Source organism: Euprymna scolopes, chromosome 27 (genome assembly GCF_053919585.1).
Source record: "Euprymna scolopes isolate OS-2025 chromosome 27, ASM5391958v1, whole genome shotgun sequence".
Classification (NCBI taxonomy): Eukaryota; Metazoa; Mollusca; class Cephalopoda; order Sepiida; family Sepiolidae; genus Euprymna; species Euprymna scolopes.
This window is the reverse complement of record NC_136508.1, coordinates 95,691,416-95,705,323: the sequence shown is the minus strand read 5'-3', so window position 1 is coordinate 95,705,323 and position 13,908 is coordinate 95,691,416. Positions and strand designations below refer to the sequence as shown.

The 13,908-nt window shown below is 37.4% G+C and overlaps 1 protein-coding gene and 1 pseudogene across 1 annotated transcript in view; one reads left to right on the top strand and one right to left on the bottom strand.

The window, feature by feature from the left end:
- Window positions 1-13,908, bottom strand: part of LOC145249023 (uncharacterized) — a 104,536-nt gene that overhangs the window by 77,607 nt on the left and 13,021 nt on the right. The window lies entirely within an intron of this gene.
- On the top strand, window positions 10,106-10,224 carry LOC145249303 (5S ribosomal RNA; annotated as a pseudogene).

Genomic DNA, 13,908 nt, shown 5'->3' with positions numbered 1-13,908 from the left:
CGAGGGCAGAATTATATAATTTTGCACGCATTTGATAAAAGTGCAAGCAATAAATTATATATAGACCCGACTATACCACACACGAAGTGCACTGGAATTACTGGTAAACAGATGAGAATTCAGATTTGGAGAAAGTATATTTGGATGGTGAGGGATTTGAGTTTAGTCGGAAGTTTTGTTTACTTGGTGATACCACTTGCTTACTGTGGCTTTACGGATAAAGTACTTTTTTTTTTTTAAATTACATTTTCACCCCAAACCAGGCACATTGCTACTTTGATGTAGGGGGCTACTATCAGGGACCTAAGCTCCAGGGGTACAATGTAGGGAGTTGGGCAGCAAGATGTCAGTTCACGTTACACTTGAACTTCTGCATGTCAGTACAGTTGGGGAAGCAGGGACCCGTAAGGGAATTCTAAAGCCTAGGAATTCTGGGGAAGAAACTACTGGAGTAGAAAGCTCTCTTACATCTAAGGATCTCTACTGGATTTAGCTGTCGGGAGTATTTACATCGAGGGGATACAAATGCTTGCAGTTTTTTTTGTTTTTTTTTTACAGTGATCACCACTTATCAAGGCCTGGAAGCCACTCAGGGATGAGGGTTATTGCAAGTACATTACGTTAGTGTGGAGATTTGATGAAGTGTTTACTTAAGGGGGCAGTTCATTAGGAATTTGTTAACATTGGACTTGAAGAAGACATCCAAGTTGTAATCCGGTGGGAAGCAGGCAGACGGAACAGAGTTCCACAGGCGTGCAGTTTTTTTCTTTTTTTTACATAGGCATCAACACATTATCAAGGCCAAGAGGCCACTCAAGGATAAGGGTTAAAGAGTGTACAGTAGAAATTGGACAATATAGTAATCATTAGTAATGAAAATTTGGTAAATTTGATAACTTATATGGAACGGCTCATCAAGAACTTATTTACGTTAGACTTGAACACAGCCATATTGTAGTCAGCCGGAAAGCAGGAAAATGGAAGACAATTCCACAGGCGTGCAGTTCTAAGAAAGAAGCTTTGTTCATGGTATCTACGTTTAGGTTTAGGCACAGATAAAGAGTGGGGGGAATTATTGATAGTGTTTACAGCTAGACAAGTGTTTCTTGTGAAAATTTGGCGAGGGGGGAACCATAGATTGAAGCTCAGTCGAACACTTTCCATGAAAATAACGATACATCAGAGCATTCACCGTTAAAATACTTGTAGAACAGGCAGAGGAATGCAACATTTTGTCGATGGGACAGAGGCTGAAGCTTAGATGACAGTTTAGGACCTATCAGGTTAGCAACTCTTTTGTACCTTGTCTAGGAGCAAGACATTACCAATTCCAATTAATCGTCCCAACACTGATATATATATATATGAGATGTATATGTGTGTCAAGACAACTCTTAACCTATATACTCAACAAATTTTTGATCTACAGACTTAAAATTTGGTATATAGGATACTCAGACATGTGGAAAACTACTCATCCATTTTATTTGGAAAAAAGGGCTGCTAAGGGATCGATATTGCAAAATTAGTACTGAAGGGGAGATGGGTCATTGGATTTTTATCTGTTTATCAACTGTTTCACGAATGCGCATACACAAATCATTCACATGACAGCTTCCTTATGTTAATAAGTAGGTTTGAAAACACTAAGATTGTGTCAAGCTGGCCTAATGGGTATCATACTTGATGCACTGTCTTTAGATTTTGGCTTCAATCTTAACCAGAGTATGTTTTTTTGTTTGTACTTATAAGTGAACCGTTAAAAAAATAAATAAATAAATAAATAAAATAAAATTTTTTTACTTGCATGCACACCTCTCGGATTCTTTTCGCTTTTTTTTTTTTTTTTTTTTTTTTTTTTACAGGAATTAAACGTTATATTTAATACCAGCCAACACAGTATATCTGCTAGTATATACATTTTAAGTCCTATCTTTTCTATGTTAATGGTTTTTCTAAGTAATAATGTTATTTATAAAAGCCATACTTAACATGGGAGGGGCAACCGAAAGTAAAGTGTAGACACTTAAAAATAACCCATCATTTTTTGTTGTTTTTTTAATCGTTTTGTTTTTTTTGTTCTTTCCAAACTTTTTTCGTACAGGCACTTTTATTGATAGTACACACATGAAACTCTACTCCTCTTCAAGGTAATCTCCTCCGGCTGCAATTCTCTTGTACCATTCCAACAACTTCTGGAATGCTCCATGGAAGTTCTCTTGTGTGAGCATGTTGCTATTCTCTATCTATATAAGAGCCAGGTACGTCCAAGGATGGAATATTGCTGCCACATCTGGGCAGGTGCTGCTAGAAAGGACTTGGCCTGCCTTGATAGAGTTCAAAATAGACTTCGTAGCCTCATAGGATGCCCTTTTCTCTTCCTTGCAACCTCTATCTCACAGAAGAGATGTTGCGAGTTTGTCTCTGATGTATCGTTATTTTCATGGAAAGTGTTCGACTGAGCTTCAATCTATGGTCCCCCCTCGCTAAACTTTCACAAGAAACACTCGTCTAACTATAAACACTATCAATAATTCCCCCCACTCTTTATCTGTGCGTAAACCTAAACGTAGATTCCATGAACAAAGCTTCTTTCTTAGAACTGCACGTCTGTGGAATTGTCTTCCGTTTTCCTGCTTTCCGGCTGACTACAATATGGTTGTCTTCAAGTCTAACGTAAATAAGTTCTTGATGAGCCGTTCCATATAAGTTATCAAATTTACCAAATTTTCATTACTAATGATTACTATATTGTCCAATTTCTACTGTACACTCTTTAACCCTTATCCTTGAGTGGCCTCTTGGCCTTGATAATGTGATGCTTATGTAAAAAAACAAAAAAAAATGTCAATAATTCTTGTCACAATCTCTTTCATCTCCTTAATTGTCTCATAATGACAACCTCTAAGGTTTTCCTTGAGCTTAGTGAATAATCAAAAGTCACAGGGAGCAAGGTCTGGATGATAGGGAGGGTGAGGAACTGTCTTGATATTCATCTTGGTCAAATAGTCTGTGACAAGGATGGAGTTGTAGACTGCACCCTTGCAACAAACTTTGTGCAAATCTTCTGCATCTTGAGTTCCTCACGAATAATTGTGTGTACAGTTCCCACACTGACATCAAACTGTGCATTTATTGTCTCTATAGACACACGCCAGTTCTTATCCATGAAATTCTTTATTTGGCCAATCAACTCTAGTGTTCTGACTTTCTTACTCCTTCCACACCTCATCCCTCAGACTCCCTATCTTCCTTGAATCTCTTATACCACTTAAAAACTGATGCTTGATTCATGCAGGATCTGTCCAAAAGCAGTTTGAAGCATTCCATACGTTTCTGTGGCATTTTTTCCAAGTTTAAAACAGAATTTTATTGCATATCGTTCTTCGAAATGTCCTCACAATCCACATTGCATGTGATAATCAGGTTTTAGTAGGTTGTATTCCAATTCCTGATGAGATGTATCGCAATAAAATACAATTTTCAAGACTCTACAACAATTTTTAATTCCTGGACAAAAAAATCCGGAAACTTATTCAAGGCATTTCATATATTTGGCATTGTTATACAAATAGTAAATAGCATTCTCCCCACCCCCAAATTTTACAAAGATTTTTCATTGTACGCTATAATGGGGGGGGGGGTGGGGGAGTGGTGGCTGGTCACTTTTAATGCATCCAAAACCAAGCTTCTATCTCTACATCATCAACGCTCTGATCCCCATCTGGCATCAATTGAAATGGATGGCTCTCGTCTTGGGGGGGGGGGGCTCCATGTTTTGACAAGCTTCTGGGTTTGACCTTTACTCCTGATCTGAAATGGAACACGTACATCAAATCTGTTGCCAGGGACGCTGGGAAAATGGTGGGATCCTTCTACCGCTCCAGAAGATATCTCACTACTGATGCAATTCTCTATCTGTATAAAAGCCAAGTACATCCAAGGATGGAGTACTGCTGCCACATCTGGGCAGGAGCTGCTAAAAACAGCCTATCCTGCCTTAACAGAGTACAAAATAGACTTCGTGGTTCAGTGGGGGATGCCCTTTTCTCTTCCCTGGAACCTCTCTTCCACAGAAGAGACGTTGCGAGCCTGTCTTTGTTTTATCGTTATTTCCATGGCAGGTGCTCGTCTGAGCTCCAATCCCTCGTCCTCTCCCCCCCCCCTCGCCAATATTTCACAAAAAACACCCGTCTGGCTGAAACTACTGTCAATTATTTTCCCCACTCTTTATCTATGCTTAAATCCAAACGTAGATTCCATGAGCAAAGCTTCTTTCTTAGAACTGCACGCCAGTGGAACTCTGCCGCTTGCCTGTTTCCCACCTGACTACAACTTGGACGTCTTCAAGTCCAACATAAACAAACTCCTGACAAACCGACCCCTTAAGTAAGACACTATCAAAACCCCCAATACTAATGATTACTACAATACCGTCTCATTGATTACTGTACACGCAATAACCCTTATCCCTGAGTCGCCTTCGGGCCTCGATAAGTGGTGACCCCCACGTAAAAAAAAAAAAAAAAAAAAAAAAAAAATCACTAGGTGTACTTTTGGGTGCTTATACAGATTGGTACTTATAGCGATAAACAAAAATGAAAAACCATTATATTGTACCTATTTGTAACAGAATGAAGATTGCATATTCCAAAAATCACAAAAATTGATCAAGTAGTTTTTTTGTTTTTTAATTTACAAATTTATTTGACGTTTTTTTACAGATAAGTGACAGACTTTTCTAGCAAACATAATAAGGGGGAGATAATCGGTGATTATTTTGTTAGTTTCCACGTGCATTAGAGTTGTCTGCACTTGCCCAATGACTCGATTTCATTTGTTTCACCCTCATCGAAACAGTAAAATTTGATTTTTGTGAAAAAAGGGAGGTATTAGATCAAATTATGTGACTTTTGGAATTTTTCATTTTCATTCCACGACTGGTACGCACATCATACAGACATTTCTGTATTTTCCGAAAAAAATGTGATCGCATCGTTGCTCAGTTGTAAAATCCACTTAAATGACATTTTAATTTATACAGATTTCAATATTTATTATTATAGAACCAATTGTCTAGTGATCGTTACATGATATATATAAGCAAACGACTTATCAATTGGACCATGACAACACAGATGTTATGACACTGCAAATTTATCTTTAAAAATGAAAGAATAAATTGACCATTCGCACATGTGCGGTTTTACAAACAGCGTCGAAAGCAAGGATTTTACATTAAATAATTGACGATTTTTTCTATTTATTTGATGTTATGTGTCAGAGGTCGCTCTTTTTAATGGTACCACGTTCATACCGCTCCGATGCAGATGACCAGTTTCTAGGGGACATATGAACACACACACACACGTTTGCCCTGCATAGAGTAGACTAGCATGGCTACCTAGTGTTGCCCAAGTGGAGAGAGGTGGTATACAAAGGCTATTGGGCAACCCAACCCTAAAAAATGTTTCGATCAAAATAGTAGCAAGTGCCCATGTAAGCGCAAAAAAAATTAAAATAAAATTAAAAATTAGCCGCACTAGGCAGGCAGGCCTCAACCTGTAACACAAGAAGTGAAAAAAAAAGCTGTCTCAGCCACAGTGATTTATGACATCAACGTGCCTTCAAAATAACGTTTTCTAAACATACATTGAGATTGGTAAGCGTATAGCTTCCAAAAATGTTGACGCAAAAACTGATCCCTCCTTGCAAAAAACGGCCCAGTTGACAAAGACAGGATTAATCTTTTTGCACAATTTTCAGATATTTTTCATCAGAGAGATTGATCTTTCTAATGATCCAATTTTGTCAGTCTGGTGCAAATGTCAAACATTTTGGCAGATATACAAACACACATTTTCCCTTTTATATAACAGAAGATATATTTTTTATGATCTTTCTACAAAATTTGAACTAATGCAAACTGACTAAAGTAAAGATTACCTGCTCTTTTTGAGTTCCAGTTTCTGATGGAGCAAACGGATCATTGATGACAACCCAGATAGAGTTCATTCTGATTAATGACTATCCTACCTCATGTTTTTTTTTTCTTTTTATAATTAAAAATATAAGAAGGTTTTTATTTACTCAAAGGAATTTGTTTTTCATAATCTTTTTTTTTTTTTGTAACTAGCAGGACTTATTTCCCAGCGTTGCCCATGTTGGAATGTAAAGGAATGATTTAACTATTAAAAAATATGCGTACAATATTTAGATGTTAGTGTGGAGGGAGAGTCACTGTGTGGATTTTTTTCTTTGTGGTTCTACATAATTTGAAACGAACCCAATCAATTTTTTTGCTAAACTAAATTAAAAATTAAGTTAAGGCTAATTTAGAGTTAGGATAAAAGAAAGAAGCTTGGTTCAAATTCTGTAGAAGTACCAAAAATATTTTCAAATAAAAAAAATAAAAAAAAATAAAAATCTAATTATGAAAACCAGTTTGATATAAATTGTTGAAAACAAAACATTAATTTTTCTTGTCACAGTCATGCGTGCACCGGACAAAAGCAAAGAGGCTTAGGGTAGAAGGTGTCGGCCACAATAGCAAGAGACGGTTGAGTTACATAAGCAAAGACCCACCGGAGTTTGATTGACGTAACGGCTACACGTCACGTGGGAACTTGAAAAGAAAAAAAATATTTTGGCACTTCACTGAGTTTGATAACAGCCGCAATGTGGCGTTGGTCGAATGGCGTGGCAAGAGTGGCCCACATACAGAATTATTGAAGTCGGCTCCCTAATGATGCGACACAACGCAAGCAGTTGGGAGTACTGAGATAATGGAAAAACAAGATGCTGGTCGAATGGTGTGGCAAGGAACCTATAGCGGTCATGTATGGAATCATTGAAGAAGTCAGCTTTCTTAAGTGGATGGCACAAAGCCATCATTTGGTAGTACTAAAATCATGGAAAGAAGAGAAAACAAAAATACAAGGTAATGTCTGTCATGCAAAGAGCGTTAGGAGACTGGATTTGTTGCACTCCGGACACCTGTCATGTCAGACTGTTACAGTGTTTTGCACAAGAATATTGGATTAACTACTTGGAAAGGCTCAGGATTACCTGCCTTCTATGAACTATTTACATATGTATACCTGGATTAAAACCTGTGGAATACCCAAGGTCAGGTGATTTTCTATTTCTCACTGCTTCTATTCTAAAAGAAAGAAAAACGATCGGAGGAAACCCAAAATTTTGTCAGACGCCTGTTAATTGGAAACCCAAAATTTTGTCCGACGCCTGTTAATTGGATTTAAAATATAAGGCGCCATGGGAGTGTTCTTGTGTGAACGTGTTAATGACTCGTCGCAGCATCTTTCATCTCCTTAATTGTATCATCACAGCCTCTAAAGTTTTCCATCATAGTTTACATTTCGGTGTTTCGGATTGAAACTTGTCATAAATTAGTAGTTTTAATGTTATTTTATTCATTAATTTTTAATAGTCGGTGGTATTGTTTTGGTGAAGTCGCTAAACTGGACCAAACCATTCTGGAATCTTGGTAGAGAGGATGGATGAGTTCATTCTGGCTGTATATTAAGGAATGGTTGTGAACAAATTCATTCCCTAAAGCATTTTTTTTTTTATTATATGGGGGTCACCACTTATCAAGGCCCAAAGGCCACTCAGGGATAAGGGTTATTGCGTGTACAGTAATCAATGAGATAGTATTGTAGTAATCATTAGTATTGGGGGTTTTGATAGGGTGTCTTACTTAAGGGGGCGGTTTGTCAGGAGTTTGTTGATGTTGGACTTGAAGATGTCCAAGTTGTAGTCAGGTGGGAAACAGGCAAGCGGCAGAGAGTTCCACTGGCGTGCAGTTCTAAGAAAGAAGCTTTGCTCATGGAATCTACGTTTGGATTTAGGCACAATATGTTACAGTGACATAGAAACCCACTCAATGTATGTCAACCTAACAGTATTTTGTATGGATTTTTAGTTTTTAACTCATTTTCCCAAACTTAACATATTCAACAGAGACCTCACCGCCATTTGTCTATCAAATATATTGATAAATACTGTATGATTTTCGAACTGAATAAACATGTTACATTAAATAAAAACACTATAAACATATCCAGTTAGGTAGAAAAGTAACTTATCTTGTTTTTGGTAACATTTATTTGTTATATTTGTTTTTTCACAACTTTTTTGAATCTATGTGTACAGTAAAACAAACCCCTCAATCTAATAATGTTAAGTTTGAGAAAATGAGTTGAAACTAAAAAATTATACAAAAAACAACCCCCTCAATCTAATAGCACCTTTAAAATAAGTTCCTCCTTTCTCATTTACAACAAAGATTACTGATAAGAATTTTCCCGAACAAGAAGACAAGAATAAAGGATCATAGACCTTGAACAACTGCACTAAACTACTGCGTTTAGTATCAACATCATGATCGACCACTGTGAGCAAAAGGCCGATTAAATCTTTCTGAAGGAAATAAACATATCCCAGTACCTTTTCCGACATAGGAAGAGAAAGGAAGCACCCCCACCTTTAGTCATTTCCTCCTCCTGCAAACTCAATTGGAATTACAAGATTGAAATTCAAATCCAGCTTCTTTCAGCCAGTCACAAACAGAACGATAAATAAACCTGAGCGACTCAAAATCATTCTTGATCAGGTTGTCAATGTAAAAATTATTAGAACAGTATATACTTCATAAGCGAACAGGATATTTGAGTATGAAACTTAATATAAACGGACTGGCATTAAAACCAAAATAACAGATTTATGCCTGACGGTACGCAGATGATCACCATCCTTCAGAAAAAAAAAAAAAAATTGATTTTTGCCCTTTTCAGTCCTTAGTCGGACTTGCAAAAAAGCCTTCCCGAGATCTCCCAGGATCACATAATCGTTTTTCCTAAATGCTACTACTAAGTCCGACAATTTGTCAGTCAAATTAACTCCAGAATATGCAGCATCATTCAGAGAAACATCATGCCTTTTAAATGAACAATTGAAAACTGGACGAATCTTCTTAGTAGTGAATTCTATACCTTGTTTAACGACAGGAAGATGAGGGATCTAACAATATTCCTGAAATCTTCCCGAGATACACACATGGGTTCTATGATATCCATTTTTTTTTTTCATACTCCGAAAAACATTTATATAGTCTTCATATAGTCCCTTTTTCTCTAAAGAGTCCACCACTCTCTCAAACAAGGAAGGGACATCATTCGACTCCATTCAAGATATCTAGTTCACATCCCACGGCAGATCAACATGGTATCTCCCCTTCTTCATAAGGATTTCTTCAAAAATTTTAATTTTGTCCTCATCATAGGTTGACAAATTGGGAGTCCCTGTGTATTCCAATTGAGTTGAGGACAAAAACTCAGTTCCACGTTTGACTGAGGATTCTTCGAAAAAAATGATACTCATGAATCAGGGAACAAAGTGACAAGATTCAATACTCCTTCAATAAGATAGTTTGAACACTTATTTTTATTTTTTTTATCACATTTTCACCCAAAACAAGGTACATTGCCACTTTGGTGTAGGGGGCTACTATCAGGGGCAACAACTACTGGGCAGCAAGATGTCGGTTCACGTTACACTTGAACTTCTGCACGTCAGTACAGTTGGGGAAGCAGGGACCTGGAATGGAATTCCAAAGTCTAGCGGTTCTAGGGAAGAAACTACTGGAGTAGAAAGATCTTTTACATCTAGGGATCTCTACAGTGTGAGGGTGGGATTTAGCTGTCGGGTTTGTCGAGGGTGTTTATGTCGTGGGGGCACAAGTGCTTGCAGTTCGTCAGAGCATTCGCCATTAAAATACTTGTAGAACAGGCAGAGGGATACAACATTTCGTCGATGGGACAGAGGCTGAAGCTTAGATGCCAGTTCAGGGCCTATCAGGTTGGTGACTTTTTAGGTAACTCACAGAATACTGCTTATTAACTTTCTTGAAATCTTTCCACAAAAAATAACTTATTTGTCCAAAAGGAATGATGTCATTTGAAGTTTGCGAAGTAGATCCATCCAGACATTTAATTAAACTAAAGTTCTTCAAGTGCTGGATCAGATCCAAACCTATAATTCAATAATTTCCCACACTCTTTATCCGTGCCTAAACCCAAACGTAACGTACGGCATAATCACGTTGACACACCGGTTCCCGTCAGATCACCAAAGTTAAGCAACGTTGAGCCTGGTCATTACTAAAATGAGTGACCATTTTCAGAAGTCCAGGTGCTGTATGTAGGAGGACGTCGACACCTCCCTGCAAAAAGTTGCAAAAACCCAACGTCAGCATCTCCCCTAACGGGGATATACATGCAACTGGGGACCGCTTGTGAATTTCATACTCCCATGAAACTTCCTCCTTCGGAGGAAACCGGTTAAACCCTGAATAAGGTTGGTGCTGACTGTACACACACAAACCTAAGCATAGATTCCATGAATAAAGCTTCTTTCTTAGAACTGCACGCCTGTGGAACTCTTCTGTTAACCTGCTTTCCAGCTGACTACAATTTGATTGTCCTCAAGTCCAACGTAAACAAATTTTTGATGAACCGTCCCCCTAAGTAATCCAATTTACAAAATTTCTACTACTTATGATTGCTACACTATAATCCCATTGACTAATGTATACCCGTTAATCCTTATCCTCGAGTGACCTCTAACCCTTGATAAGTAGCGAGTCCCATGTAAAAAATAAAAAAACCTATAACACCATCCAAGGTTCAAGTCATTATAGCCTGGACTTATTTGAAATCCCGCTTTTTTTTATATTTGTCACACTCTCATCAAAACGCGAGATATTAAATTTCAAGTTCAACCCATTCACAAACAATGCATGAAAGGAGAAGATCATTTAAGACCCCAATTTTAAAGACCCTTCCGAGTTGATAAAGATTAATATTTTTTGTACCTAAATAAAACTTATGGGCATACCAAGTGTATACACAATTTTTTTGTACAAGACACTGGAAAAGAACAAACACTGTCTGCCAGTGTTGATAAGACAATTTAAATACATGGGGGACCTTCCCCCTTTTTTTTGTTTTTTCTTTTTTATTTATAGGCGTCACCATTTATCAAGTCCTGGAGGCCACTCAAGGATAAGGGTTATAGAATGTACAGTAGTCAATGGGATAATATTATAGGAATCGTTAGTTATGGAAATTTGGTACATTGGATTACTTAAGGGAGCGGTTCATCAAGAATTTGTTTATCTTGGACTTGAAGACAAGTTGTAGTCAGCTGGGAAGCAGGCAAATGGAAGAGAGTTCCATAGGTGTGGAGTTCTAAGAAAGAATCTTTGTTCATGGAATTTATGTTTTGATTTAGGCACAGATAAAGAGTGGGGAAAATTATTGATAGTGGTTTCAGCTAGACTGGTGTTTTTCATGAAAGATTGGCGAGGTAGGAGCAGAGATTGGAGTTCAGACAAGCACATGTGGTGCAGGACAATTGGTTAGAGCTAGGGTTTAAAAAAAAAAAAAAAAAAAAAAAGGTACCGGTGCCTTATATGAAACAGAGGTCTCTACTGTTACACAACACAAACCAGATTTCTCGTAAATGTACAAATGCTTAAGATAGAGCTGACAGATCGATTTTTTTCTAATATGTTATTTTAAGCGAAGGCAACAGTACTTACTGAATTGTTATGACGAAAATAGTAATACAGCCAAAGATTACAAAAACTCATTGAGTAGAACAACTGCTATTGCGTTTAAGTGGAAAGAGTGCTTATGCAATTTAGCAAAGATATTAAAAAATATTTTTTTAAAAAGTCACTTAATTTGACCAAGTAGTTTTATTTTTTAAAGAAGAAAATTTAGCCACAAAGAGAGGGGAATGGGGGCAGGGGAGATAACTCCATTTGCCAAAATCCAGTTTTTAATAATTCTAGGTATTTCTTTTTTTCTTTCTGTTTCCAATTTTCAAAAAAAAATTGAGGGGGGGGGGTTTAGATCATAAAAAAAAAAATACTAACTGCAGAATATGGGTTAAAATTATAGGGAGGTGATCTCGTTCAGCCCCCCCCCCCGAATAATTTTCAGTATTTTTTTTTTTTTCTGTTTTCGATTTTCAAAAAAAAAAATAGGTGTGTGTAGGGGAGGGGGGGGAATCACCATTGGAGAGCCCCGTCTGCACAAGGAAAGTTTTCTTTTTTTTTTTTTATAGAGGGAGAGGGCATTTTTATTTCTCGTTTTTGTTTTGTTTTTTTTTGCGGGCCATCAATCCCCCCCCCCGTACCTGCCTGCCCAAAAAATTGAGAGCAATAAAAGGCAAATTTGAATTCCCTTTTTCTAACAGCGAACTACTTGATGAAATTAAATGATTTTTCTCAACTTCATTCCATAATGGATACATAGAGATTTTTCTTTATCTCCGTTCTTTAATATCTTTGCTAAACTGTACAAGCACCCAAAAACAGTCTATCCTAATGGTCTAATACAGTGCGTCAGCCATTAAAGTGACAAAAAGGGAGATAAGTATACCCCTGTATTCACATCTAGGGAAAATGCAATTGCCTCCAATTTTCTGTAAAAATTACTTTTAACTATAATTTTCTACTCGATGATACATTGAGAGCATTGCCAAGGCTGCTGCAAAGAAGGTGGGCTCTCTCTACCATGCTAGAAAGCTACTTACGCCTGAAAGTATCCTATATCTCTACAACACCACTATTCATTCATGTACAGAGTATTGTTGTCACATTTGGGCTGGTGCAATGGTGCATCTGCTACTAGTCTCGCTTCTGGACAGCGTTCAAAAGAGAGTCGCCAAGTAGTAGGTCCTGAACTGTCATCTAAGCTTCAACCTCTGTCCCACCGACGAAATGTTGCATCCCTCTGCCTGTTTTACAAGTATTTTAATGGTGGATGCTCCGACGAACTACAAGCCCTTGTACCCCCTAGACGTAAATACCCCAGACAAACTACACAAGCAGCAAAATCCCACCCCTTCACAGTAGAGATCCCTTGATGTAAGAAAGCCTTCTACTCTAATAGTTTCTTCCCAAGAACTGCTAGACTTTGGAACGCTCTTCCGAGTTCCTGCTTTCCCAACTGTACTGACATGCAGAAGTTCAAGTGTTATGTGAACAGACATCTTGCTGCTAAACTCACTACATAGTATCCCTGCAACTTATGTCCCCGATAGTAGCCGCCTACATCAAAGTGGCACTGTGCCTTGTTTGGGGTGAAAATGGAACTAAAAAGAAAATTAAAATTAAGTACTGTTGTTTTTGATGAAAAAAAAAAAAAAAAAAAATATTTGAAACAAATCGATCCGTCGACTATCGTAACAAGCACCAATGTCATGTATGGTTTGACCAACAACAGGTACTTGTGCATCTATGTTACCGTGCTGAAACAACATTTAGAAAGCCATTCTTAATATGGGGAGAGGAGGGTGTTTTGTAACTATTCTGTACTATCACCTAACAATTTAATAAACAAAAATATCGTAAAAATGGAATTTAATTTGAAAATACTATAATATAAAAATAAAATAAAATAATTTGAACGGGTTTCCGAGCGTTTTTAATGACACTCGGATTATACCGGCAGCAAGATCAGGTGCTGGTCAAACCCGAGTAAACATTTAGGAAAAATCCAGTTTATAATATGCACATTACACAGTTACCGCCTTCCGGTTTGTACAATGCTTTAGCATCTAAAAAGAAGTTACAAAGTTAGGTTCAAATTGTGTAGACCATAACACAAATAAAATTAAAATCACAACGGTATTTTCTTTAAAATAATTTATGATTTCCAGATAGAGTTAGCCCCCCCTAAAAAAACACAGAACACAATAAACAACAAAATGGTACTTGTGCAGTTTACGGATCATGCTGAAATAATAACATTATTTAGAAAGCTATTCTTAACGTGGGGAGTGGAGTGGGGTTTTGTGAACTATCTGAGAAATTAC